The sequence below is a fragment of the Triticum aestivum genome, chromosome 4B (assembly GCF_018294505.1).
Source record: "Triticum aestivum cultivar Chinese Spring chromosome 4B, IWGSC CS RefSeq v2.1, whole genome shotgun sequence".
Classification (NCBI taxonomy): Eukaryota; Viridiplantae; Streptophyta; class Magnoliopsida; order Poales; family Poaceae; genus Triticum; species Triticum aestivum.
In genome coordinates, this window is record NC_057804.1 from 39,269,797 (window position 1) to 39,296,901 (window position 27,105).

Here is a 27,105-nt window from a genome sequence, read left to right on the forward strand (position 1 = left end):
TTGTGTGTTGCCAGAAGACAAGGTCTCTGGGCTGGCAATGCATGGTAAATCGGTCGCTCTGAGCCGGGGTGCCACACATGCATGGCATATGCAGCGTGGGCCGAGTCACTCGGGCCTAGATGCGGCGCTTGGTGCCAGGTGTTGTAGCGCGGCGACGCCTAGGAGCTGGCCGATGACGGTGGCGTGGGAGTGGCGCGACGGACAACACAGAAATGGTGTGGTCTTTGAGGCTGGTGATGGTGACGGTCGCAGGTCTCAGAATCGAGTCTAGATCCACCTCAGGTGCTGCAGGTTGCGGGCGTCCTGGGCCTCTATGATAGTCGGGGTGTGGCGCGACTGCGGTAGGATGTGTGCTCTCACTGTCCGATTGGCCCTTGCAGCTAGACGGTGTCGGGGAAACCAATCACCTATGGGGTCACTAGGATCCCTTCTATGTTCGGCGGGGGATTAGTTGCACGAAGATCAAGTCGATTTGTTAGCACACAGAAGGTTTTTATCTAGGTTCGGGCCGCAGAGATGCGTAATACCCTAGTCCTGCTTTATCTGGTTATCTGGGTGTTCTTGAGCTTTTGAACTAGCTACAGTGTGTGCCTTTTGTTCAAAAGTCTGAATCCTCTCTTTGTGCGCCTCGGGCCTCCTTTTATACACAAAGGGGTTACCACAGTGGCACACAGGAGGTGGCAAGCTACAGTGGTACAAGTTTATCGCTTGATCAGCATAGGACAATCGCATTTAATGCGACGCCTACGTGTCCTCTCGCTTTATTGGGGATTGCAACAGAGGCCATCCCGTCCTTCACCGCTTCCCCTTACCTTGCCACGCGTCTGAGCCAACGAGGCATGCAGCGCCACGCTGGCCAACCAGCTATTGTGTTGGCAAATTGATAGGCTTCCACAAAGATCTGCATGCCGCCACGCAGGCGCCTGCTTTGTTGGCATGCTTATCATCGTGTTGGAGTTGTGGTGAGGTGGCGGAAACCTGCCGAGCACGGGCCTAGCTGCGGCCCTGCAATCGTCCCCGGCAAGCCACCTTGGAGTCGTCCCCGGCAAGGGTCTTGCCGGGGGTCTTCATCATTTGATACCATGTGGACTTGTGGGTTATCGATCTTCGTGAGTGTCGGGGAAACTGATCCACGAACACCTATGGGACCGGCGGACCGAGCCCCTTTCGGTTCGGCGGGGGGCGGAGCTCGCACGAAGAGCGGATCGAGGCGAAGCACACGAGCAGTTTACCCAGCTTCAGAGCTCTCCGAAGAGATAACACTCCTACTGCTGCATGTCTGAGTATATTGAGTTCTTGCTCGGGAGCGCTGAGTGCTACAGTACACAATAGCTGCTAACGAGACCGAGCATGAGTGTTTTTCTGCCTTCGAACCCCCCTCTACGTTGCGCATGGGCCTCCTTTTATATGCTAAAGGGGTCTCCGACAGGTGGCAACATAGACAAGGGTAAAAATGGAAAAGGAATTGCGGTTGGTACAACTACCTGTACAGTGTATCATACCTAACCCTGACGGCAGGGGACAAAGGCTTTAAATGCCCGTCTACGTCACCCAAATAGTGCAAAAAAACGGACCGTCAGGGACGCCACCGCTCGCCATGATGGCAATCTTTTCAGCGTCGCTTGCCACCGCGCACCGCTGGCTGCACAGCCTCTTGCCACGCGCGCCTGGAAAGGTATCAGGGCGACACGTTGGTGGATGTGCTAGAGCGCGGGTACAGAGTGGTAGTTTGCCGCGGCAAGCGCCTTGCCGCGGTCGTTGTCTTGTCACGTCCGGAAGCTTGTCGCTCACCGGGCCTTGCCGAGACGCGTGGCGCGTCGCGGCAAGTTCCTTGAGATGCCTTGGTTGGCCTTCCCGGCAAGCTCCTCTTGCCGGGGCCTTGTCTCCTTGGCTTGAATACTTTGTTCTTGAATGGCTCCAAAGGAACCACGGAGGACCTTGGCGGTCACCCGGCAAGCCTTGCCGCGGGGTGCTGCAACTGCCCGTGCACAAGTTCGGGATACTAGGGTACCCCTACTCTAGTACACCGACAGGAGCCCCCGGACCTGGGCCACACACGATACCGAGCGCTGTTGGGCCAGGCCCAAAACAGGGCACGGGCACGCGCGGCCTGGGTTACGCCGTATCTCACTCTGTATCCACCGCGCCCTCCTCGAATAGCATGCGTCGAATGCGGCGTCGTGGGAGAGATCGTGGGTGGTTTCTTTATTCGGAAAGACGGAACGTCTGCCCCCTCCCTCTTTATAAGCAGGGGAAACAGGGGCAGTTCGCCCATCTCGCCGGTTGCTATTACAATCTCAAAAATATCCGCCGCTCCCCCCTTCTTCCCAAAGCTGAAAGAGAGCAGCGCTCCGCCCGCCATCGCCACCGGCACCACCAACACCGTCGATCTCTCTCACCACCTCCGCCATGGCTCCAAAAGCCGGGAAGGTTGTGAAGTCGGCCGAGGCGCAGCGGCTCGTGGCGCTGCGAAAGGAGCGGGCAATCTTCCCCCCTTAGCTCGCCGCGAAGGAGCTGAGGGAGTATTACTACCTCTTCTGGTCGACGGAGACGCGAGCGCATCCGCGCACGAAGGTACTCTCAGCTGCCGCTTCGGAACTGGCTCCGAATGGATATCCCTTCTTCGCGTTGTTCTTCTACTGCGGGCTATGCTCGCCTTTCTCTGAGTTTTTCTGTGACATTATGAACACCTATGGGTTCCGCCTCCTTGACTTCACTCCCAACACCGTTCTGACCATGGCAGTTTTCGCACATCTCTGCGAAAACTTTGTCGGAGTCTATCCAAATTTAGCTCTTTTTCGCCACTTCTTTATGCCCCGAGTTGAGAGAGGGGAGCCTTTATCCGGCGGAATCGCCTGGATCTCGAGAACTGGCAAGAAGGAAGCTTATCTGGAGGGAGAGCTCCGCAGCAAGTGGGAAGAATGGAGAGCAGACTGGTGCTGGATTGTCGAGGAGAACCCACAGCCATTTACCGCCCAGCAAGCCCCGGTAGCGCGCGGCAACGATTGGAGCAACGTGGCCCCGAAAGACGATCGGCTGAAGATTGCCGTCACCCGGATCCTACGCCTCAGGCTTGCCGGGCTCACCGTAGGCGCGGTTGGCGCAGATTTTCTTCGCCGCCGCATCGCCCCCCTGCAGGAGAGGAGGAGACCCGCCTGGGAGTTCCAGAATGCGGCGGATATCATGAGGCTGCGCCCGGGCCTCAACTTCAACTTCACTATCCTGGAACTGGACGTGATGCTCCTGGAACTGTTCAAGCGCGATCCTAAACATCCCGAAGCGTTCATGTTGCCGACGGGTGTCGTTCCGCTGTGCAACAACTCCTCGCTCGACCGCATCCGTGCAATGATGCCGCTGTGCGATTTGCATGGAATTGTCCCAACTTGGCAAGAGCCTGCAGACGACGTCGTGCAGGAGTTCTTTGACGGCTTGGTAGAAGTGCCGGTCTGCTCCGATGAACAGAAGAGCCTTACTCGCGACACCACTGATGCGGAGACGCAGCGCATCGCCACTAGGCTGGAAGAGGCGGCGGCAGCCGCTGCCGCGGGCGAGTTTGGATTCACCGTGGAGGAGGCAGAGGCAGCAGAGGCGGCAAGCCTTGCCGAGCGAGAGGAGCTTGCCGGCGAGGGAGAGCTTGTCGGGCCTGAAGCTGAGTCGAGCGAGCCCGCCAAGGGCGCGAGCGACTCGTTGAAGATCGACTCCTCCTCTTTCTCACCTTCAGACAGCTCGCCGCAAGCAGAGCCCCCAGCCCCCAGCTCGCCGCAAGGCCGTGGACGTAGCGGGGCGGCAGACGGGTCAACAGCCACCGCGCCGCGCGATGCGCTCCACCGTGGCAAGCACTGTTGCCGCGGGAGCACCTCACACCGCTGCGGCAACTGGAGCGGGGCCCTCCCGGACCACCGCTTCTGCTCCCGCCAAGTGGCTAAGGAAACCTACTCCTCCGCCTTGTCGCGCCGAAGGTGGGCCGGATTTCGACCTCTCCGCGCTCAGCTCCAACGAGGAAGAGGAAGAGTAAGATTCTTTGTTGTACTTGTAGTTCTTCAATTCTTGCTGTTTTGTCTTGTATCTGATTTGCTTTACTTCGAACCCATTCCTTTTTAGGACTCTGGCCCAGAGAGCAGCGAAGAGAGCTAAGGTCCCGGTGATTGTCATCGAGGACGAACCCACCGCGACAGCAGGGGGTGTGTCCGAGACCACCTTGCCGGACCCGGCAACTATTCCCCAAAGCAGCCCCCAGCGCAGCCCCCAGCGTAAGTATATGGTTTACTTCCTGCTGTTAGGCGCGCATGGGTGCTCTTTCTTTGCTGACATCTGACTATTGGTTTGCGTAGGAGCAGATCAGTCTCACCAGGAGTGCCCGGAAACCGCTCCCGACATGCCATCTGCTTCGACTACACCGCCAAGGGAGGATTCCCCGGCAAGGGACCGTTCTCCGGCAAGGGAGAATTTTCCGGTAAGGGAGAAGTCTCCGGCAAGGGACAGTTCTCCGGCAAGGGACAGCACCAGCGACCCCCTGGTGGCGGAGACCACGACTGTAGATCCTAGTACAGGTAATCCTCTTGCTTGAAAACTTCCCTTGGGTTCTTCTTCTTCTGATTTTCTTTTTTGAATATTTGCTTGACTTTTCTCCCTTTTCCGGTCGTCAGATCCATCTGCCACGGAGCCGATGGAAACCGAGGCCGTCGGCGATGAGAACGCGCGCGGCAATACCGACGATGCCGCTGCCACCGAAGAAGAGGCCGGCGCTGATGATCCCACCAGCGAAGAGGCCGCCAAAGCTGCCGCCGCAGAAGCTGGCGAGGGGTTCGGTGATCGCACTAACGGCCCCGAGGCCACAGGAGCGTCAGGCGCTACGCCGACCACCGGTCCTTCCGCCGTTGCTGCAGCGTCAGGCTCCAAAGAGCCCCAGCCCGGCGCCTATTTGAAGGCCGGCGATGGCGTCTTCATCAAGCTCCCCTGGGCGTCGAGCTCCAGGGCGCCGATCGAAGGAGAAATCTTTGATGAAGAGTTGCTCGCCTCCGTTGGGCTGACGCTGGTCGACGCGCCGAGCAGCAGCAGCAGCGAGCCTGAGGAGGAGCAGCTACTGCGGAAGCTGTTGTCGCTCTACCGCGCCCGATAGGCCAAGCTGGTATCCCGAGAAGCGCTTGTCGCGAAGGCGGGAGTGGACATCGAGAAGCGTGCGGAGGAGCTCCGGGGCCTCAACCAGGAAGCTCTCCGGTCCCTGGCAAAGGAGCGGGAGCAACTCGCCGAGGAGTGGAAAGCCTTCCTCCTCGAGAAGGCTGAAGTTGAAGAGCAATAGCGGCTTGCTGCCGAGAAGCTGTCTGCACAGGAAGGCGAGTTGGCGCAGTGGAAGGTTAACCTTGACAGCCACAAGGAGGAGCTTGCCGCGCGCGAGCAAACATTCGGCGGGGCTCTCAAGGAAGCAGAGGATGCTGCCGCAGCTGCCGAGGCCGCCAAGAAGGAGCTGGAGACAAAGGTGGCGCAGCTGGAGGCCGATCTCAAGGTGAGCGGCGAGGAGCTTGCTGCACTCAAGCGTGAGCGCGAGAAGGACGCCTACACCCATGGCGAGCTGCAGGGTCGTCTCGCCGAGAGGAGCAAGGAGCTTAGCGCCGCCAAGGACTCCAACGCAGATCTTGAGTTGAAGCTGACTACTTTGACCAAGATGCTGGACGGCGCCAGGGAGCAGGAGGTGGCCTTGAAGGAGAAGATCAAGGCCGACAAGGCGCTGCTGGCGAATGCTGCTGCCGCCCAGAACACTTTTAGGGAGAATGTGGAGCACTGGACCAAGGGTCTCGTGGATGTTTCCACAGCCATCGACAGGGAGCTGGCGCAGCTGGGGATGGAGGATCTCGGGTATTCCTCCGATGAGCACCTCCAACCCAGCGCCAAGCTCAGCTTGTTCTTCAAAGGCGTGGCGACGGCCCTCCAGCGACTCCGGGAGAAGATCCCAAAGCAGCTGGCTGACGAGTCGCGCAAGATCTGCGCGGGAGCTCTTCAAAAGGTGCTGGTGAAGGTGGCCTTCCACAACCCAGACCTCAACCTCACCAACGTCCTCAGGACCTTGCCGCCGGATGCTAATCTGGAAGCGCTCAAGACCCTTGTCGCACCCATTGTGGACAAGGTGAGCGGGATCAAGAGGGTTGAGGGCGATCGCGTAGATTAGGCCGCCCGTTTTCTCTTTTCCTTGTCGCTGCTGGTCATGTTATGAGAACAATCTGTTGGGAATATGCCCTAGAGGCAATAATAAAAGTATTATTATATTTCATTGTTCATGATAATTGTCTTTTATTCATGCTATAACTGTATTATCCGGAAATTGTAATACACGTGTGAATACTTAGACCACACTATGTCCCTGGTAAGCCTCTAGTTGACCAGCTCATTGTGATCAACAGATAGTCATGGTTTCCTGACTATGGACATTGGATGTCGTTGATAACGGGGTCACATCATTAGGAGAATGATGTGATGGACAAGACCCAATCCTAAGCATAGCATAAAAGATCGTGTAGTTCGTTTTGCTAGAGCTTTGCAAGTGTCAAGTATCTCTTCCTACGACCATGAGATCGTGTAACTCCCGGATACCGTAAGAGTGCCTTGGGTGTACCAAACGTCACAACGTAACTGGGTGACTATAAAGGTGCATTACAGGTATCTCCGAAAGTAGCTGTTGGGTTGACACGGATCGAGACTGGGATTTGTCACTCCGTATGACGGAGAGGTATCTCTGGGCCCACTCGGTAATGCATCATCATATTGAGCTCAATGTGACCAAGGTGTTGGACACGGGATCATGCATTACGGTACGAGTAAAGTGACTTGCCGGTAACGAGACTGAACAAGGTATTGGGATACCGACGATCGAGTCTCGGGCAAGTAACGTACCGATTGACAAAGGGAATTGCATACAGGGTTTGATCGAATCCTCGACATAGTGGTTCATCCGATGACAACATCGAGGAGCATGTGGGAGCCATCATGGGTATCCAGATCCCGCTGATGGTTATTGACTGAGAGCGTCTCGGTCATGTCTACTTGTCTCCCGAACCCGTAGGGTCTACACACTTAAGGTTCAGTTACGCTAGGGTTATAGGGATATGTATATGCAGTAACCCGAATGTTGTTCGGAGTCCCGGATGAGATCCCGGACGTCACGAGGAGTTCCGGAATGGTCCGGAGGTAAAGATTTATATATGGGAAGTCCTGTTTCAGGCATCGGGGCAAGTTTCGGGGTTATCGGTATTGTACCGGGACCACCGGAAGGGTCCCGGGGGTCCACCGGGTGGGTCCACCTGCCCCGGGGGGGCACATGGGCTGTAAGGGGGTGCGCCTTGGCCTAATGGGCCAAGGGCACCAGCCCCACATAGGCCCATGCGCCTAGGGTTCAAGGGGGCAAGAGTCCTAGGAGGGTAAGGCACCTCCTAGGTGCCTTGGGGGCAAGTCCCCCCCTCCCTGGCCGCCGCCCCCCTCTAGATCCCATCTAGAGGGGTCGGCCCCCCTTGCCCCTTCCCCTATAAATAGCGGGGTGAGGGAGGGCTGCTGTACACAACCCAAGGCGCATCCCTCTCCCTCCCAACACTCTCCTCCTCCATTACGTGCTTGGCGAAGCCCTGTCGGAGTACTGCTGCACCAACATCACCACGCCGTCGTGCTGCCGTTGGGAGCAATCTTCCTGAACCTCTCCTTCCTCCTTGCTGGATCAAGACAGAGGAGACGTCATCCGTCCCGTACGTGTGTTGAACGCGGAGGTGCTGTCCGTTCAACACTTGGTCATCGGTGATCTGAATCACGGCGAGTACGACTCCATCATCACCCTTCCCTTGAATGTTCCCGCACGCAATCTACAAGTGGTATGTAGATTGAACATCACTCCCTTGACTCGTTGCTTAGATGAACTCATAGATGGATCTTGGTGAAACCGTAGAAATTTTTTTAATTTTCTGCAACGTTCCCCAACAGTGGCATCATGAGCTAGGTCTATGCGTAGTTCTCTTTGCACGAGTAGAACACAACTTTGTTGTGGGCGTGGATTTTGTCATCTTACTTGCCTCTACTAGTCTTTTCTTGCTCAACGGTATTGTGGGATGAAGCGGCCCGGACCAACCTTACACGTACTCTTACGTGAGACCGGTTCCACCGACTGACATGCACAAGTTGCATAAGGTGGCTGGCGGGTGTCTGTCTCTCCCACCTTAGTTGGAGCGGAATCGATGAACAGGGCCCTTATGAAGGGTAAATAGAAGTTGACAAAATCACGTTGTGGTGATTCGTAGGTAAGAAAACGTTCTTGCTAGAACCCAATTGCAGCCACGTAAAAGATGCAACAACAATTAGAGGACGTCTAACTTGTTTTTGCAGCGATTGATCATGTGATGTGATATGGCCAGAAGTTGTGATGAATGATGAATTGTGATGTATGAGATCATGTTCTTTGTAATAGGATTCACGACTTGCATGTCGATGAGTATGACAACCGGCAGGAGCCATAGGAGTTGTCATTATTTTTTGTATGACCTGCGTGTCATTGAATAACGTCATGTAAACTACTTTACTTTATTGCTAAACGTTAGTCATAGAAGTAGAAGTAGTCGTTGGCGTGACAACTTCATGAAGACACGATGATGGAGATCATGATGATGGAGATCATGGTGTCAAGCCGGTGACAAGATGATCATGGAGCCCCGAAGATGAAGATCAATGGAGCTATATGATATTGGCCATATCATGTCACAACTATATAATTGCATGTGATGTTTATTATGTATTATGCATCTTGTTTACTTAGGACGACGGTAGTAAATAAGATGATCCCTTATAAAATTTCAAGAAGTGTTCTCCCCTAACTGTGCACCGTTGCTACAGTTCGTCGTTTCTAAGCACCACGTGATGATCGGGTGTGATGGATTCTTACGTTCACATACAACGGGTGTAAGACAGTTTTACACAGCGAAAACACTTAGGGTTAACTTGACGAGCCTAGCATGTGCAGACATGGCCTCGGAACACGGAGACCGAAAGGTCGAACACGAATCGTATGGAAGATACGATCAACATGAAAATGTTCACCGACGATGACTAGTCCGTCTCACGTGATGATCGGACACGGGCTAGTCGACTCGGATCGTGTAACACTTAGATGACTAAAGGGATGTCTAATCTAAGTGGGAGTTCATAATTTGATTAGAACTTTATTATCATGAACTTAGTCTAAAACCTTTGCAAATATGTCTTGTAGATCAATGGCCAACGCTAATGTCAACATGAACTTCAACGCGTTCCTAGAGAAAACCAAGCTGAAAGATGATGGCAGCAACTATACGGACTGGGTCCGGAACCTGAGGATCATCCTCATAGCTGCCAGGAAACAATATGTCCTAGAAGGACCGCTAGGTGACGCTCCCGTCCCAGAGAACCAAGACATTATGAATGCTTGGCAGTCTCGCGCTGATGATTACTCCCTCGTTCAGTGCGGCATGCTTTACAGCTTAGAACCGGGGCTCCAAAAGCGTTTTGAGCATCACGGAGCATATGAGATGTTCGAAGAGCTGAAACTAGTTTTCCAAGCTCATGCCCGGGTCGAGAGATATGATGTCTCCGACAAGTTCTACAGTTGTAAGATGGAGGAAAACAGTTCTGTCAGTGAGCACATCCTGAAGATGTCTGGGTTGCACAACCGTATGACCCAGCTGAACATTAACCTCCCAGATGAGGCGGTCATTGACAGAATCCTCCAGTCGCTCCCACCAAGCTACAAGAGCTTTGTGATGAACTACAACATGCAGGGAATGGAAAAGACCATTCCTGAAGTGTTCTCGATGCTGAAGTCAGCAGAGGCTGAAATCAAGAAAGAACATCAAGTGTTGATGGTCAATAAGACCACTAAGTTCAAGAAGGGCAAGGGTAAGAAGAACTTCAAGAAGGACGGCAAAGATGTTGCCGCGCCTGGTAAGCCAGTTACCGGGAAGAAGTCAAAGAATGGACCCAAGCCTGAGACTGAGTGCTTTTATTGCAAGGGGAAGGGTCACTGGAAGCGGAACTGCCCCAAATACTTAGCGGATAAGAAGGCCGGCAACACCAAAGGTATATTTGATATACATGTGATTGATGTGTACCTTACCAGTACTCGTAGTAACTCCTGGGTATTTGATACCGGTGCCGTTGCTCATATTTGTAACTCACAGCAGGAGCTGCGGAATAAACGGAGACTGGCAAAGGACGAGGTGACGATGCGCGTCGGGAATGGTTCCAGAGTCGATGTGATCGCCGTCGGCACGCTGCCTCTACATTTACCTACGGGATTAGTTTTGAACCTCAATAATTGTTATTTAGTGCCAAGTTTGAGCATGAACATTGTATCTGGATCTCATTTAATACGAGATGGCTACTCATTTAAGTCTGAGAATAATGGTTGTTCGATTTATATGAGAGATATGTTTTATGGTCATGCTCCGATGGTCAATGGTTTATTCTTAATGAATCTCGAGCGTAATGTTACACATGTTCATAGTGTAGATGCCAAAAGATTTAAAGTTGATAACGATAGTCCCACATACTTGTGGCACTGCCGCCTTGGTCACATTGGTGTCAAGCGCATGAAGAAGCTCCATGCCGATGGACTTTTAGAGTCTCTTGATTATGAATCGTTTGACACGTGCGAACCATGCCTCTTGGGCAAAATGACCAAGACTCCGTTCTCCGGAACAATGGAGCGAGCAACCAACTTGTTGGAAATCATACATACCGATGTGTGCGGTCCAATGAGCGTTGAGGCTCGCGGAGGATATCGTTATGTTCTCACTCTCACAGATGACTTGAGTAGATATGGGTATGTCTACTTAATGAAACACAAGTCTGAGACCTTTGAAAAGTTCAAGGAATTTCAGAATGAGGTGGAGAATCAACGTGACCGAAAGATAAAATTCTTACGATCAGATCGTGGAGGAGAATACTTAAGTCACGAATTTGGTACACACTTAAAGAAATGTGGAATCGTTTCACAGCTCACGCCGCCTGGAACACCTCAGCGAAACGGTGTGTCCGAACGTCGTAATCGCACTCTATTGGATATGGTGCGGTCTATGATGTCTCTTACCGATTTACCGCTATCATTTTGGGGATACGCTCTAGAGACAGCTACATTCACTTTAAATAGGGCACCGTCTAAATCCGTTGAGACGACACCGTATGAATTATGGTTTGGAAAGAAACCTAAGCTGTCGTTTCTAAAAGTTTGGGGATGCGAAGCTTATGTCAAGAAACTTCAACCTGAAAAGCTCGAACCCAAGTCGGAAAAATGCGTATTCATAGGATACCCTAAGGAAACTATAGGGTATACCTTCTACTTAAGATCCGAAGGCAAGATCTTTGTTGCCAAGAACGGATGCTTTCTGGAAAAAGAGTTTCTCTCGAAAGAAGTAAGTGGGAGGAAAGTAGAACTCGATGAAGTACTACCTCTTGAGCGGGATAGTGACGCAGCACAGGAAACCATTCCTGTGATGCCCACACCAACTGAAGAGGAAAACCATGATAATGATCAAGGTACTTCGGATCAAGTTACTGCTGAACTTCGTAGGTCCACAAGGACACGTTCCGCACCAGAGTGGTACGGCAACCCTGTCCTGGAAATCATGTTGTTAGACAACAATGAACCTTCGAACTATGAAGAAGCAATGGCGGGCCCGGATTCCAACAAATGGCTTGAAGCCATGAAATCCGAGATAGAATCCATGTATGAAAACAAAGTATGGACTTTGACAGACTTGCCCGATGATCGGCGAGCGATAGAAAACAAATGGATCTTTAAGAAGAAGACGGACGCGGATGGTAATGTTACCATCTATAAAGCTCGACTTGTCGCTAAGGGTTATCGACAGGTTCAAGGGATTGACTACGACGAGACATTCTCTCCCGTAGCGAAGCTAAAGTCCGTCCGAATCATGTTAGCAATTGCCGCATACTATGATTATGAGATATGGCAGATGGACGTCAAAACAGCATTCCTTAACGGGCATCTTAAGGAAGAACTGTATATGATGCAGCCGGAAGGTTTTGTCGATCCTCAGAACGCTAACAAAGTATGCAAGCTCCAGCGATCCATTTATGGACTGGTGCAAGCATCTCGGAGTTGGAACATTCGCTTTGATGAGATGATCAAAGCGTTTGGGTTTATGCAGACTTATGGAGAAGCCTGCGTTTACAAGAAAGTGAGTGGGAGCTCTGTAGCATTTCTCATATTATATGTAGATGACATACTCCTGATGGGAAATAATATAGAATTTCTGGACAGCATTAAGGCCTACTTGAATAAGTGTTTTTCAATGAAGGACCTTGGAGAAGCTGCTTATATATTAGGCATCAAGATCTATAGAGATAGATCGAGACGCCTCATAGGTCTTTCACAAAGTACATACCTTGATAAGATTTTGAAGAGATTCAGAATGGATCAGTCCAAGAAGGGGTTCTTGCCTATGTTACAAGGTATGAGACTGAGCTCAGCTCAGTCACCGACCACGGCAAAAGATAAAGAAGAGATGAGTGTCATCCCCTATGCTTCAGCCATAGGATCTATTATGTATGCCATGCTGTGTACCAGACCCGATGTAAACCTTGCCGTAAGTTTGGTAGCAAGATACCAAAGTAATCCCGGCAAGGAACACTGGACAGCGGTCAAGAATATCCTGAAGTACCTGAAAAGGACAAAGGACATGTTTCTCGTTTATGGAGGAGACGAAGAGCTCGTCGTAAAGGGTTACGTCGACGCTAGCTTCGACTCAGATCTGGATGACTCTAAGTCACAAACCGGATACGTGTATATGTTGAATGGTGGAGCAGTAAGCTGGTGCAGCTGCAAGCAGAGCGTCGTGGCGGGATCTACGTGTGAAGCGGAGTACATGGCAGCCTCGGAGGCAGCACATGAAGCGATTTGGGTGAAGGAGTTCATCACCGACCTAGGAGTCATACCCAATGCGTCGGGGCCGATCAAACTCTTCTGTGACAACACTGGAGCTATTGCCCTCGCAAAGGAGCCCAGGTTTCACAAGAAGACCAGGCACATCAAGCGTCGTTTCAACTCCATCCGTGAAAATGTTCAAGATGGAGACATAGAGATTTGCAAAGTGCACACGGATCTGAATGTCGCAGATCCGCTGACTAAACCTCTCTCGCGTGCAAAACATGATCAACACCAGAACTCTATGGGTGTTCGATTCATCACAATGTAACTAGATTGGTGACTCTAGTGCAAGTGGGAGACTGTTGGAAATATGCCCTAGAGGCAATAATAAAAGTATTATTATATTTCATTGTTCATGATAATTGTCTTTTATTCATGCTATAACTGTATTATCCGGAAATCGTAATACACGTGTGAATACTTAGACCACACTATGTCCCTGGTAAGCCTCTAGTTGACCAGCTCGTTGTGATCAACAGATAGTCATGGTTTCCTGACTATGGACATTGGATGTCGTTGATAACGGGATCACATCATTAGGAGAATGATGTGATGGACAAGACCCAATCCTAAGCATAGCATAAAAGATCGTGTAGTTCGTTTTGCTAGAGCTTTGCAAGTGTCAAGTATCTCTTCCTACGACCATGAGATCGTGTAACTCCCGGATACCGTAAGAGTGCCTTGGGTGTACCAAACGTCACAACGTAACTGGGTGACTATAAAGGTGCATTACAGGTATCTCCGAAAGTAGCTGTTGGGTTGACACGGATCGAGACTGGGATTTGTCACTCCGTATGACGGAGAGGTATCTCTGGGCCCACTCGGTAATGCATCATCATATTGAGCTCAATGTGACCAAGGAGTTGGACACGGGATCATGCATTACGGTACGAGTAAAGTGACTTGCCGGTAACGAGACTGAACAAGGTATTGGGATACCGACGATCGAGTCTCGGGCAAGTAACGTACCGATTGACAAAGGGAATTGCATACAGGGTTTGATCGAATCCTCGACATAGTGGTTCATCCGATGACAACATCGAGGAGCATGTGGGAGCCATCATGGGTATCCAGATCCCGCTGATGGTTATTGACTGAGAGCGTCTCGGTCATGTCTGCTTGTCTCCCGAACCCGTAGGGTCTACACACTTAAGGTTCAGTTACGCTAGGGTTATAGGGATATGTATATGCAGTAACCCGAATGTTGTTCGGAGTCCCGGATGAGATCCCGGACGTCACGAGGAGTTCCGGAATGGTCCGGAGGTAAAGATTTATATATGGGAAGTCCTGTTTCGGGCATCGGGACAAGTTTCGGGGTTATCGGTATTGTACCGGGACCACCGGAAGGGTCCCGGGGGTCCACCGGGTGGGTCCACCTGCCCCGGGGGGCCACATGGGCTGTAAGGGGGTGCGCCTTGGCCTAATGGGCCAAGGGCACCAGCCCCACATAGGCCCATGCGCCTAGGGTTCAAGGGGGCAAGAGTCCTAGGAGGGTAAGGCACCTCCTAGGTGCCTTGGGGGGAGGGAAAACCCCCCTTGGCCGCCGCACCCCCTAGGAGATTGGATCTCCTAGGGCCGGCCACCCCCCTTGGCACCCCTATATATAGTGGGGGAGAGGAGGGACTTCATACCTGAACGCCTGGCCTTTGGTTGCCTCCTTCTCCCTCCCCAACACCTCCTCCACCTCCATAGTGCTTAGCGAAGCTCTGCCGGAGTACTGCAGCTCCATCAACACCACGCCGTCGTGCTGCTGCTGGTGCCATCTCCCTCAACCTCTCCTCCCTTCCTTGCTGGATCAAGAAGGAGGAGACGTGGCTGTTCCGTACGTGTGTTGAACGCGGAGGTGCCGTCCGTTCGGCGCAGGTCATCGGTGATTTGGATCACGTCGAGTACGACTACATCATCACCTTGCAAGCTTCCGCACGCGATCTACAAGTGGTATGTAGATGAAAACTCTCTCCCTAGACTCGTTGCTTAGAAGAACTCATAGATGGATCTTGGTGAAACCGTAGGAAAAATTTTAATTTTCTGCAACGTTCACCAACACAATCTGTTAGAGCTGCGACAAGCTATCTTGTAATATGATTCTATTTTGGGTAGCGATTGCTACTTTATTTCCTTTACTTGATTCCTTCCTTTGTATGTTTTTGCCCTACGCTTTTAGGGAACTTGTCGGCGCAGGCATCTTAGCCGCGAGCGCTGAGTGCGGGACGTCAGCAGCCTGATGGCGGTGCCGCTACCGACAAGAAACCTTGTCGCAACTAGTCGCAGCTCACTTAAGTTGTTGAGCGGACTCGAAACAAAGTAAGGGCGCAACTAGATACGAGTTGGTTCCTCCGCGCACAGGTTTTCCATACAAAGCACGGTCGTTCGAGGAAGATAACTTAAAAAATTTAAAACTGATTGCTCAAACTTTAGCAACTTAGCTTTTCTGTCGTTTGCTTCCCGGTAAGGCGAAACTTCCTCGAATGACGCTCGGTCCACACCATTATCTTCTCCTTTCCCCTCGGCAAACTTGTGGGCGAGGGAACCTTCCTTTCTTTGAGAAAGATAAAGAAGAGAAAATAAAGATATGGAGCCTTACGGCTCGTTATTGCTTACCGGGGGTTGGCGCTGCACAAAGTGTCAGATAACGCATGCAAAAAAAAAGTAGAAAGCATGAAATTGACAAGATGTGCGGAGCACATGAGCTTTACTTATGCACGGGGTCTGCGCCCGGCTTCGTACAAAGGATTACATGCAACATCGGCAAGACTTGTACAAAAGGTGGTTGCCGGAACAGGTTCCGGCAACCGCGCCCTACGGGTAAAACTTACGAAGATGCTCAATGTTCCAGGAGTTGCTCACCGGAATGCCGTCTTCGGTCTCAAGGCGGACAGCGCCAGGCCTAGTGACTCATTTCACCCGGTAAGGGCCTTCCCACTTCGGGGTCAACTTGTTGGAATTCTTGGCGGACTGAACGCGCCGAAGAACAAGGTCGCCTTCCTCGAGACTTCTGGCATTAACTTTGCGGCTATGGTAGCGGTGCAAAGCTTGCTGGTATCGAGCAGCTCGTACAGCGGCCTGAAGACGGTCCTCCTCAAGGAGCAGCGCGTCATCTTGTCGCAACTGCTCTTGCTCAAGCTCATCATAAGCGAGCACTCGAGGTGACCCGTATACGAGTTCCGTGGGGAGAACTGCCTCTGGTCCATAGACTAGAGTGAAAGGTGTCTGGCCAGTGGCTCGATTTGGCGTCGTCCTGATCGACCAAAGAACCACCGGCAGCTCCTCAATCCAGTTCTTTCCGCACTTGCGCAGCCTGTCGAAAGTCCTGGTCTTGAGCCCGCGCAGCACTTCAGCATTCGCCCTCTCCGCTTGACCGTTACTTCTCGGATGAGCAACAGAAGCGAAGCAGACCTTGGCGCCAAGATCTTGGACGTACTGCATGAAGGTGCGGCTCGTGAATTGTGTGCCGTTGTCGATGATGATCCTGTTAGGGATCCCGAAGCGGCAAACAATCGACCTGAAGAACTTGACTACTGACTGTGCTGTCACCTTCCTCACTACTTCCACTTCTAGCCACTTTGTGAACTTGTCGATTGCAATGTACAAGTACTCAAAGCCCCCGACAGCTCGGGGAAAGGGGCCGAGGATGTCGAGCCCCCAGACCGAAAATGGCCAGGATAAAGGGATCGTCTGGAAAGCTTGAGCTGGCTGGTGTATCTGCTTGGAATGGAACTGGCACGCTTCACACTTGGTTACTTGTGCAGTTGCATCTTGGAGGGCTGTCGGCCAAAAGAAACCTTGCCGGAACGCTTTGCCGGCAAGTGCTCTTGCGCCAATGTGGTGACCACATATGCCTCCATGTATCTTTGCCAACAGCTTTTGTCCGTCTTCCCGGTGAATACACTTCAATTTCACGCCGTTGAGTCTTCTTCTGTACAGTGTGTTGTCGACAAACTGGTACATACTTGACTGCCGGGCTACTCTTTCCGCTTCTTCTTGCTCTTCGGGAAGTTCTCCTGTCTGAAGGAAATGGACAATCTGTTGTGCCCATGCTGGAGCTTGCGGCTCGACAACAAGGACTAAAGGCACATCTGCTGCTGCGGGAACACCCGCTTCGACGGTGAGAACCTGCGGCTCAGCCGGAGCTTGACGTTCCCCGGCAAGCTTGCCGGAGCAAAACTTGTCGGGAGCGTCTGCTTCAACGGAACAAACCCTAGGGCTTGCCGGAGCAGACTGCTCCTCAGCACCCTTGGTGTTGATCTTGAGGACCTTCTTGGCGGCGGCTTCGGGGAGCTCTGCCGGAAAATAGTCACCAGAAATCAACTTCCTCTTCTTGCTCTGTCCAGTTGATGGTGTTACAGACGGTTGAGTCAGTTTGAGCACAAAGATCCCTGGTTCCACAGGTAACTTAAGTGTGGCGCACTTCGACAGGCCATCGGCAATGTCGTTCTGAGCTCTTGGAACATGTTCCATCTGTAGGCCGTCAAAGTGCTCTTCTATCTTTCTCACTTCATCAACGTAAGCTTCCATCAATGGACTCTGATAATTCTTGTTCACTTGGCGGACGACAAGCTGTGAGTCACCCCTGACAATGAGCTTCTTGATCCCAAGGTCTGCTGCGATCCTGAGACCGGCAAGCAAACCTTCATACTCTGCAGTATTGTTCATTGCTTGCTCCTTGGGAAAGTGCATCTGGACAACGTACTTGAGGTGCTCTCCGGTGGGTGCAACAAGTAGCACGCCCGCACCGGCGCCTTGCAGTGAGAAGGCACCATCAAAGTACATCAGCCACTCTTTGCTTGCTTCCTTGACGGGGATGCTCGTTTCTGGAATTTCTTCATCTTGTGTTGGCGTCCATTCTGCTATGAACTCTGCCAATGCTCTCCTTTGGATAGTTGAAGTGCTCTCAAACTTGAGGCCAAAGCTTGACAGTTCCAGTGCCCACTCGACAATCCTGCCTGTTGCTTCTGGATTTTGCAGTATCCTCTTCAGCGGAAAACGAGTGACGACTGTGATCTCATGTGCTTGGAAGTAATGGCGCAGCTTTCTCGAGGCCATGAGAAGGCCGAAAAGCAATTTCTGCACACCAGAGTACCTTGACCTAGCCCCCTGCAGAAGGCAACTGACAAAGTAAACTGGGCGCTGCACCATTCTTTTCTGCATCTTCTCACGCGCCTGCGCAGATCCATCTTTGTCGGGACCAGAGCTTGCCGGTGAAGTCCCCTGCTTGTCGCTAGATGCATCTGCCGTGGTTGCTGGCTCATCACCCGCCTCCCTCTCCGCTACTAACGCAGCACTAACCACTTGATTGGTTGCCGCTATATATAGCAGCAACTTCTCTTGTGGCTTAGGTGCGACAAGTGTTGGAGTGGAGGACAGGTATCTCTTCAAGTCCTGCAGTGCAGCCTCCGCTTCCGGAGTCCATTTCATTGGACCTGCCTTTTTCAATATTTTGAAAAATGGCAGGGCGCGCTCAGCAGACCTAGAGATAAACCTGCTGAGAGCAGCTACGCAACCGGCAAGTCTTCGTACATCCTTGACGCGCTTTGGTGCTTCAATCTGCTCAATGGCCTTGATCTTGTCGGGATTGGCTTCAATTCCCCGCTGAGACACAAAGAACCCGAGAAGCTTGCCGGAGGGGACTCGAAACACACACTTCTCAGGGTTAAGCTTGAGGTTGATCTTGCGCAGATTTGCAAAGGTTTCGTCTAAATCTTGAATCAGAGTCACCTTGTCCTTGCTCTTGACCACTATGTCATCCATGTAGGCTTCCACATTTCTGTGTATTTGCGGCTCAAAAGCGTCATGGACTACCCTTGCAAATGTTGAACCAGCATTCTTTAAACTGAAAGGCATCCGTACGAAACAGTATGTGCCACATGGGGTGATGAATGCGGTCTTCTCCTCATCCTCTTCTACCATGAAGATCTGATGGTATCCTGAGTATGCATCAAGAAATGAAAGCAAGTCACATCCGGCCGTGGAGTCAACAATCTGGTCGATGTGCGGCAAGGGAAATGGGTCTTTGGGACAAGCTTTATTGACATCGGTAAAGTCGATACAAAGCCTCCATTTCCCGTTTGCCTTGCGCACGACTACAGGGTTGGCCAACAACGTAGGATGGAGCACTCCTTTGACAAGGCCTGTTGCTTCCAATTTCTTGATTTCTTCTGCGATGAATTCTTGGCGCTCCACTGCCTGTTTCCTGACTTTCTGCTTGACGGGCCGCGCATGAGGACAGACGGCAAGATGGTGCTCGATTACTTTCTTGGGAACAACGGGGATGTCAGACGGTTGCCACGCAAATACATCGACGTTCGCCCGCAGGAAAGCAACGAGCGCGCTTTCCTATTTAGGGTCGAGAGTGGCACTGATGGTGAAGGTACCACCAGTGCCATTCTCCTTGGCAGACACCTTCTTGGTCTCTGGTGGAGCTGCCATTGTCTTCTTACACTTGCCGGTGGAGCTCGATGGTGCGTCCTCGACGGTAGCGCAGCACTCCGAAGAGGTGCGCTTGCCGGAGTGGGCATCAGAACTCTTGCCGGACTTGGTCTTCTTCTTCGCCCCGGGAGCTTCAACGGCAAGTGACTTGCGATCTGTTGCGGCTGCTGCTTCCCGATAGATCTTGTCGGCGCAGATAAGAGCATCCTTCTTGTCGCCAGGGACAGAGATGACACTTATCGGGCCTGGCATCTTCAGCATGTTGTATGCATAGCGAGAGGCTGCCATGAATTTGGCGAGTGCTGGACGGCCGAGGATCCCATTGTAAGGCAATGGAAAGTCAGCAACGTCAAAAGTGACCCTCTCAGTCCTGAAGTTCAACTCGCTGCCAAATGTTACCGGCAACGTGATCTTTCCCTTTGGCTTGCTCCTTCCCGGATTGATTCCTTGGAATATGCCGGTCTCTTCGAGCTCGCCATCAGGGATCTGGAGTTTCTGGAGTACCGCGGAGGAGATCAGGTTCAAGCCGACCCCGCCGTCAACTAGCATCTTAGTGACCTTGAGGTTGCGGATAGTTGGTGAAACCAACATCGGCAAGCACCCGACCACAGTTATGCGATCAGGGTGGTCCTCAATATCAAAGATGATAGGCGTGCTGGACCATTTCAGAGGCTTGCGGGACTCGACGGGTGGTTCTGCCGCATTGACTTCCCGCACACACTGCTTGAGCTGGCGGTGTGAAGTATGCAGAGAAGCACCACCATCAACGCACAGGACCTCTGTGGCTTTCTGGAACTCCTGCTCATCGGTCTCGTCATCATCCATATCTTCATCGTTGTCGTCATCTTCATCCTTGTCGCGGCCGTGGGGAGGTCTGTCTCCTTGCCACTGCTTGGCCTTGCCGCGGCGTCCTCCTCAGCCGAGGCGTTTCTTGCCGGCTCCTCCAGCACCTTCCTGGGCTTTCTCCTTGTCGCGTCGCTCGTATTCAGCCTTTTGCTGCTCGACAAGCTGCTCGACCTTCTTGCAGCTCTGGAGGTCATGGTCCTTGGTGCGGTGGATCTTGTAGTACTGCTTGTTGGTGCCGTCCCGCTTGTCGGCGACCGCCACAGCCTGGTAGTTGGTGCCTGCGGCAATCTCCTCGCCGGAGCTACCAGCTTTGGCTTTCTTGGCGCCACCTCCATTGCCGGACTGCTCAACGATTAGCACATCTCTGCCTTTCTTCTTCCTGTTGTTCCGCCGCCGGTTTTTCTTTGCCGGGGCAGCCTCCTCACTATCAGATCCTCCTGCTTCAGTATTCTCTCCGGGGAGTTTCCTCCCTTCCTCAGCACGTGCACACTTGTCGGCCAGGGCATATAGCTCACTGACGTCTCTGATCTTGCACATCGCCATCTCCTCCCGCATCCTGCGATTTCGCACGTTCTGATGGAACGCGCTGATTACCGCGGCAGGGTGGACATCTGGGATGTTGTGCTGTACGCGACTGAATCTCTGAATGTACTTGCGCAGGGGCTCTCCTTCCTTTTGGGCGAGCAGATGAAGGTCGCTCTCTTGGCCATGAGGCTTGTGGCCGCCTGTAAAGGCGCCGACAAACTGATGGCATAGGTCTGCCCAGGAGGATATGGAGTTGTCCGGCAAGTGCATGAGCCAGGATCTGACATTGGGCTTGAGCACCAGCGGGAAGTAGTTAGCCAGGATCTTGTCGTCCCGCCCCCCGGCAGCTTGCACCGCGATGGTGTAGATGCTGAGGAACTCCGACGGATGCGACTTGCCGTCGTACTTCTCTGGTACATCTGGCTTGAAATTCTTCGTGCTGGGCCACTGGACTTGCCGCAGCTCACGAGTGAACGCAGGGCATCCTACCGCGTACGGCAAGTCGCCTGGTTCCCCTGGTGCATGCATGTCGACAGAGGGCCCAGCGCGTTGGTCCGATTGACGCCGCGCTTCTCTTCGGCGCTCGATGCGAGTACGAGCGTCTTCTTGCTGTCGTTCGTGAAGAACTTGGTGCTGATCGCGACGAGCTCGTGGATCTGATGATGCGGTGGAGTCGCTGTCGAGGTGGATCCGGCGAGTCGGCGATCTTGGCCTTTGGGGTGGAGAGTGCATGGTGGTTGCACCCCCACCGGTTTCGTCGCCATCGGCTTGTGCCTGGCAGTCCTGCCGCGGCAGCGATGTACTCGGCTGCCGTGGAGTGTCGCCGTTGGCGAAGCCGATGAGACTCTGAATGGTGGACCTCCATTGATCGATCTTGTCTGCCATTGGAGGGTAATCCAGGAGCAGTTGAGCTCGCGCCAAAGCTTCTGCTGGAGTGGTGGGCGGCAGTGGCGAACGGTGCGAGGAGCGGGATATGCTCGGACTTCTAACTATGTTAGAAGGAGTAGTATCCCGTCCAGGCGACCGTGTCTCGCTCGTGCTAGCATGTTGGCGTGCATGCTGGTCTTGAGCACCCCGAGATCCACCAGCTCGATCTTGGTCCAACGAACGTATGGCACTGCGAATACCATGACGCTGTCGGTCCTGTGCCTCCTGAGATGGGCGCGGTGCATGTACGGACGCCGAGGTCTGCGCAGCCTTGTCCTTGGACCTGGCAGCACCGGGAGCTCTCTCGTCGATGCCCGTTCTTCCGCCGGCATCTACCCCGCCACCCGTTTGCTCCGGTGGTGGTGGGATCGACGTGGACGGAACAGCTGCCGCCGAAGCCTTCTTCTTCGGTGGCATGTCGATGAAGAAGATGAAGATCTAGCTCGTGTGAACGCCGGATCAGGTTCACACAACCTCGACGCCCCCTACCTGGCGCGCCAAAGATGTCGGGGAAACTGATCCACGAACACCTATGGGACCGGCGGACCGAACCCCTTTCGGTTTGGCGGGGGGCGGAGATCGCACGAAGAGCGGATCGAGGCGAAGCACACGAGCAGTTTACCCAGCTTCGGAGCTCTCCGGAGAGATAACACTCCTACTGCTGCATGTCTGAGTATATTGAGTTCTTGCTCGGGAGCGCTGAGTGCTACAGTACACACTAGCTGCTAACAAGACCGAGCATGAGTGTTTTTCTGCCTTCGAACCCCCCTCTACGTTGCGCATGGGCCTCCTTTTATATGCTAAAGGGGTCTCCGACAGGTGGCAACGTAGACAAGGGTAAAAATGGAAAAGGAATTGCGGTTGGTACAACTACCTGTATAGTGTATCATACCTAACCCTGACGGCAGGGGAAAAAGGCATTAAATGCCCGTCTACGTCGCCCAAATAGTGCAAAAAAAGGGACCGTCAGGGACGCCACCGCTCTCCACGATGGCAATCTTGTCAGCGTCGCTTGCCACCGCGCACCGCTGGCTGCACAGCCTCTTGCCACGCGCGCCTGGAAAGGTCCCAGGGTGACACGTTGGTGGATGTGCTGGAGCGCGGGTACAGAGTGGTAGTTCGCCGCGGCAAGCGCCTTGCCGCGGTCGTTGTCTTGTCGCGTCCGGAAGCTTGTCGCTCACCGGGCCTTGCCGGGACGCGTGGCGCGTCGCGGCAAGTTCCTTGAGATGCCTTGGTTGGCCTTCCCGGCAAGCTCCTCTTGCCAGGGCCTTGTCTCCTTGGCTTGAATACTTTGTTCTTGAATGGCTCCAAAGGAACCACGGAGGACCTTGGCGGTCACCCGGCAAGCCTTGCCGCGGGGTGCTGCAACTGCCCGTGCACAAGTTCGGGATACTAGGGTACCCCTACTCTAGTACACCGACAGTGAGGAGCCACATGCTACCAGGCATGTGCTCGTCAAATCTTGGTCTTTAACATTGTCGATGGTGCTAGAGCTCTCAAGCCTAAGGGTGGTGGCCTTGCTGGTCACTTCGCAAGCTGCCCCGGCAAGGGGCTCATTGGGGGTCGCGCAGGTCGCCTCGGCAAGGCTTGTTGCCGGGCATGGCCCTACTTGCCTCTTGCTTCTTGCTACTCTGGGCAGCTGTCTTGATATTCTTTGTACCTGTCTTGCCTTCTGCTGTCTTCCTCTGCCTTGCCAAGCCTTCCTGCAGGGTGGCTGCGACCGTTCGTGCCCAATTAAGGGGTACAGAAGTACCCATACTTTGGTACACCGACAGGAGCCCCCGAGCCTGGGCCACACATAAGTGCAAGGCGTAGTTGGGCCAGGCCACAGCAGTGCGCAGGCGGGCGTGTATAGGCGAACCGCCATGATCTTTCTTGCAGTTGCGCTTCCCCACAACTCGCATCGTGCGCGTGACATGGGGGTCTGATGTCTACTACAAAACCTTCTTCTTGTAGACGTTGTTGGGCCTCCAAGTGCAGAGGTTTGTAGGACAGTAGCAAATTTCCCTCAAGTGGAGGACCTAAGGTTTATCAATCCGTGGGAGGCGTAGGATGAAGATGGTCTCTCTCAAACATCCCTGCAACCAAATAGCAAAGAGTCTCTTGTGTCCCCAACACACCCAACACAATGGTAAATTGTATAGGTGCACTAGTTCGGCGAAGAGATGGTGATACAAGTGCAATATGGATGGTAGACAAAGGTATTTGTAATCTGAAATTATAAACAGCAAGGTAACAAGTGGTAAAAGTGAGCGTAAACGGTATTGCAATTGTAGGAAATAAGGCCTAAGGTTCATACTTTCACTAGTGCAAGTACTCTCAACAATAATAACATAATTGGATCATATAACTATCCCTCAACATGCAACAAAGAGTCACTCCAAAGACAATAATAGCGGAGAACAAACGAAGAGATTATGGTAGGGTACGAAACCACCGCAAAGTTATCCTTTCTGTTCTATCTATTCAAGAGTCCATAGTAAAATAACATGAAGCTATTCTTTCCGTTCGATCTATCATAGAGTTCATACTAGAATAACACCTTAAGACACAAATCAACCAAAACCCTAATGTCACCTAGATACTCCATTGTCACCTCAAGTATCTGTGGGCATGATTATACGATATGCATCACACAATCTCAGATTCATCTATTCAATCAACACAAATTACTGCCCCAAAGTTTCTACCGGAGAGTCAAGAATGTGTGCCAACCCCTATGCATAGGTTCATGGGAGGAACCCGCAAGTTGGTTACCAAAACATACATCAAGAGGCACATGGTATCCCATTGTCACCACAGATAAGCACGGCAAGACATACGTCAAGTGTTCTCATAAAAGACTCAATCCGATAAGATAACTTCAAAGGGGAAAACTCAATTCATCACAAGAGAGTAGAGGGGGAGAAACATCATAAGATCCAACTACAATAGCAAAGCTCGGGATACATCAAGATCGTGCCATTGAGGGAACACGATAGAGAACATGAGAGAGAGATAAAACACATAGCTACTGGTACATACCCTCAGCCTCGAGGGTGAACTACTCCCTCCTCGTCATGGAGAGCTCCGGGATGATGAATATGCCCACCAGTGAAGGATCCCCCCCCCCTCCGGCAGGGTGCCGGGAAGGGCTCCCGAGAAGTTTTGGGTAGCTACAGAGGCTTGCGGTGGCGGAACTCCCGATCTATCTTTATATTCGATGTTTTTAGGGTACGTAGGCTTATATAGGTGAAAGAAGCGGGTCTGGGGGTGCTCGAGGGGTCCACGAGACAGGGGGCGCGCCCAGTAGGGGGGGCGCCCTCCAATCTCGTGGCCTCCTCGAGGCTCTTCTGACGTGAACTCCAAGTCTCCTGGGTGATATTCTTCCCAAAAATAACGCTGCCGAAGGTTTCATTCCGTTTGGACTCCGTTTGATATTCCTTTTCTTCGAAATACTGAAACAGGCAATAAAACAACAATATGGGCTAGGCCTCCGGTTAATAGGTTATTCCAAAAGTAATATAAAAGTGTAAAATAAAGCTCATAATCATTCAAACAGATAATAATATAGCATGAATGCTTCATAAATTATAGATACGTTGGAGACGTATCACAGCACCCAAAAGATGGGATTTTTCCTTGCTGTCTAGATTTTCTGGTGAATTTCACAAGGTTTCTTGATGTTTTGTTTTTGTGGTTTTATTTATTTTCAAAATAGCAGGCTTGTCTTGAGGATCACCAGGAGGCTTGTGAACCTCATCTGTACTAAGGCAAGCCACAGCAACATCTTCATAGTGCCACTTAAATATTTCAGATTTTCCTACTTGAACTTATGATTATTCATGCATTTAAATTATTAATATGATAATTATATTCTGTTAGATGCTTGTTAAATTAAATATGCTTGATTTACAGAAAGTTTGAAGTGAATCTTGTTGATAAGCTAACAAGCATTTAGTTATGAGTAATGATAAGATAATATGGTTATGGAGATAAATAATTATAGAAATCATTTTTGCATGATAAAAAATGATGAGTTTGCTAGAAAAGATTCTGGTTTAAGTGAGGTTTGATCTTAACCAGAGGAGTATCATGAGTTGATGATTGCTCCGTGGGAGCATAGTTGACTTAGTTATTTTCATTTATATGTGATGCATATGTTGGTGATGCATGTCATGGCATTATGACACCTGTTACTTTCACTTTAAGTTGAACCTGATAAATAACTCAACTTGAATATGTTGTTGACCGGGTCATGGTGCCGCTGAAACGAGTCTTTCCCAGTGCCACCACATTTTGCCGGTATGGGATGGCCTTAATGCGTTTCGTTGTCGCACCTCTGGTCGGTACCTCCATCTAGGGAAGGTTATGGGCGTGTTGTACCCTTGCCCGGTAAGCAGGCATAACCTTGTGAGCCCGTTGTTAAGTTTTTGGTACCGGGTCCCAGAGTGGATCGTGGCCACGACGGTGGTCGATGTGTCTTGAGGTAGACACGGGGCCACCCAGGACTAGCCCGATGGGGATTGAGTCGGAATGGCCAGGAGAGTGTCATGGCAATGAAGTGGTTTCGTCAGAATGTCGTTGTTCCACCTGAAATGGAGTGCGAGGCACTGGGTTCCATAGTGTGGGTCCAGTGCGCTACCTCTACAGAGTGTATTAATCTACCGATAGACGAGTCCACGGTTACGGACACGCTCGAAAGTAGGGTACGCCATGAGTCAACACTTAATAAATATGCACACTAAATATGCACTGAGATGATGGCAGAAAGGCCATCATGTTGAGTTAGGCCATTTATTGGTCGGGTTGTGATCGCCGTAAGGATCACGTGCCATTTGCTGGTCAGGTTTTGATCGCCGTAAGGATCACGGGCCATTTGCTGGTCGGGTTGTGATCGTTGTAAGGATCACGGGCCATTTATTGGTCGGGTTGTGATCACCGTAAGGATCACGAGTTGTCTCTTTGTTCATCACGTTGTGGTCTGGAAATGATCACGTCCGGTAAGCCAGTCCAAGGAACGAGTACCACTTGAGCATGGTCACAGCATGTTGGATATATTGTTGCATTGTTATTAATTGGTTACATGTCACGATATGGTTTGTCATTATGTTTATGCTTGTTGTGAGCTTGCAAGTACATTCAATGTACTGACCTGACGTGTCATGCCAGATTTCAGGAATGTCTCGTTGGATAGGAGAGCTGTCCGAGTCTAGATCCTGTCCACATTGGTGTCCCTGTGCTTTGGAGTTCCGCTACGACGTTGTTCCGCTGCCGCGTAGTTGTCATGATCGAGGCCCCCTTTCTGTTCACTAAATAAAGTACATATTGTTTAGCCGCACCGTGTGTGCCGCCTGGCCTCGCTAACTGTTGTAATATAAACTCTGATCCGCTAGCATCAATAAAGCGGTTGCTTTTCTGTACCAAGTTGTTGTGTGTTGCCAGAAGAC